Below are 3,209 nucleotides of genomic sequence, written 5' to 3'. Positions count from 1 at the left end.
GAGCGCACGCAGTAGTACTTCCTGGTTCAGATACACGTTGCTAAGGAAGTACATTCAGCGCAAACATCACGACACGCATCCGTCGCTACACGTGGGTGAGCCGCACGAAACTAACAGTCCTGGTTGAGAATTTTTTTTCCCTTGCGGATTTGTATAAACGAAATACTTTCAGAAAAATTTAAATATATTGGATGTTCAAATGTACACAAGCATGAATGTCTCATGAAGGAGAACTACTATGTTAAAGAAAGTCAATACCATAAAATCAATAATAAAATGAAAGATCAAATAAAGATGGGTCCATTCCATAGCATCCTGTGGATGCAGAAATCGTAATTAAGTATAATCTCTTCAGGGTTTATAAATAATCCCTGAAGGGAAATTAGTAGCACGTTCTAGTCAGTGACGTGTGATCAGCGTGCCATCAAAAAAAAAAGGAAAATGGAAGAAATAAATTACATGGCTACATTTATCCAGTGATATCACCAATTTTACAGTATTTTTACTCAAAATCGCTGAATTTTCACATTTACCCGTGAAATACTGAGAAGAGACCTGCGGTGAGGCACCAGGCACCTGAGCCTCCATGGATTGCGCAATGGGACGGCTCGTTAGCTGGCATGCTATACAGTGAGACTGTAATGCTATCTCTCTATATGTTGCTATTACAATGTTCAAACACGTTTAGTCTATGAACTAAATTTGCACAATTTAGCTAATGTATATGATGCACAGTGTTTTTTGTCAACAACTGTATGTGTGTAAGGTCTTTCTTGAGTTGAGCGATCCTGAAATGACTGAGAAGAGGCAAGAAGTGAGGCACACAGTTCTCGTGCATCATGGAAGGGGGCGCCGGTGATCCCAGGGATTCCGTGGAGGATTCCTCTTCCTCGGCCGTAGATGAAGTGACAGCAAACTACAATCTATACACAGCGAGTCAAGTGCAGTCATTCATTTGTTTTCCGCTCGCCTTGCCTTACTATAAAAATGGAGGATTACATGTCTCAACTAAAATATTTTTCGATGCTTTTGTTGAGAAGAAGCTGCGCATGGACTTCATTTATAAAGAAACGTCTCCCTACCTATATGTTTGAATAAGCTCAGTTGAAAACCTCACGCTGTCACGTTTTAGCTCCACCCATTACCTGTTAATCAAGCACCCAACCAACCACGGTGCATCGGCCAGAAGGAATCACGTAAACAAGAGCTCCTGAGAGCATCGTGGAATTCAATAAAAAGCTGTCACCACAAAAAATACTCTATTTTCTGTTTAATGTCCATTGACATATAATGCAAAAACACTGCACACAAGAAAACGTTTGTTTTCTTGTGTGCAGTTTTGGCCGGTGTCTACCAGATAGTGAAGACCGGAGTTAGCTCTGGTCTTCACATACGTCCATGTCTCTCACTAACAGAGCCGTTTTGGCTTTGTCAAACATAGCAGTTTATATTCTTTGATTGTGACGGACCTCACAAAATCTGATATTATTGTTTTATCATGGAATTTCCACGGGTTCCCGCCAGTAACATATAAAAAAATGTGTAGGTAAAAACATAAGTTTTTTTAATCAAATGTGTTTATTTGTGTGTTAGTTTGTATCACCAGCCATGAACCTCACAGCACATCACTGGTTCTAGTTAGCACTGTTAGTCAATCATATGTTATGTACACACACACACACACACACACACACACACACACACACACACACACACACACACACACACACACACACACACACACACACACACACACACACACACACACACACAAAAGTGGCCTGTAAGCATGCAGTGGGAAGTGGAGTGGCGGGCAGCTCCTTCTTCGTGTGCCCACATGAGCAACTTGTAAAGGGAGATGGCACCTTGCTCAAGGGCGCCTCGGCAGTGCTCAGGAGTAGAGCTGACACCTCCCACTGTCAGTTCACACTCCGTGTGGCTGGGCGGGAGAGGGACTCGAATCGCCAATGTTGTGATCATTGGACGACCCGCTCTACCACTGAGCCACTGCTTCCTATGAAAATAGTTTAAATATAATTTTTATTCTGCCAGTCATATGACAAAATGCCACCACTTTTACCAGCCCCACTGTTGAAATAATATATAAGTTAAAAGTCAGAAAAGCAGCCTATTTCAAGAAGAAGATATTAAAAAAGGTTAAAAAAAACTTTTTTTTAAATATAACATGAGAGCTGTGTATTGCTGGGCATTGTTGGAAAAAATATATTGTGAGAAGGTTGGACAGCAGACAGTTTTGTATGAGAGGCCATCATACACACTTTAAAGGTGTTATTTTGTTGCACGTTTTGTCCACCAACTCCAAATAAAGGACACAATAATCACTGTGCTGTCTGCAGAACAATAGTGTGGAGGCAGTGAAAAGAACTGAAGTGTTTTTGTCAAGATACGGCAGCTGATAATTAAACCTTCAAGAACCCTTCAGTTGTTCACCCAGTATTAGAAGCACACGCAGAAGCTATATCATCCCACAATATACAAGGCACACTGTAATGAAATTTATTCTCTGCACTTTAGCCACCCCTGAGGATCAGTAGGTAGCCCTCATGATGATACAGATTTTGCTCTTAATTAATAAAATCAAATTCTTTTAAGAGTTCCTAACCTATTCAAAACATTACCAAAATGCAGAATTACTATTTCAATATATTACCTACAGTATATTGTGATGCATTTAGACACAGTACAAAACAAAATACAACACACTTGCATAAGGAAATACATTCTGCTCATAATGTGTGTCTAAATTCAACATTATATGATAAGTACTGTAGTCGTCTGTATCTATTTGTTGGAATGTTAGTTAGTCGGTCTGATTGTTAGCAAAATAGCACAAACTACTGAACAGACTTATGTAAAGTGGCAGATCTGTTGTGACGGTTGAGGTCCTGTATACTGTATGTTCACTGTATGTTCTACTCGCTGATTTGAGACAGGTTCATTGTCTGCGCAGAAGTTATATGGGTGTAGCTCCATGAGCACCTTCTTTAATCATAGAATTGTCAGCCATTTTGTCGAAATGTATTCAGATGAGATCTATCGTGATTCCTTGGTTGCTTGGTTGTTTTGTTCATCAAGAAAAACCTTGTCAACCTTCTTACCTGCCGCCAGAAAACCAGCAAAACCTGTAGCCTTCTGACCCTGCCACCACTGCATGCATTGTGAATTATACATGATTAACGTACAGCAGG

Source organism: Antennarius striatus, chromosome 11 (genome assembly GCF_040054535.1).
Source record: "Antennarius striatus isolate MH-2024 chromosome 11, ASM4005453v1, whole genome shotgun sequence".
NCBI lineage: Eukaryota > Metazoa > Chordata > Actinopteri > Lophiiformes > Antennariidae > Antennarius > Antennarius striatus.
Note: the sequence above shows the minus strand (reverse complement) of the source record.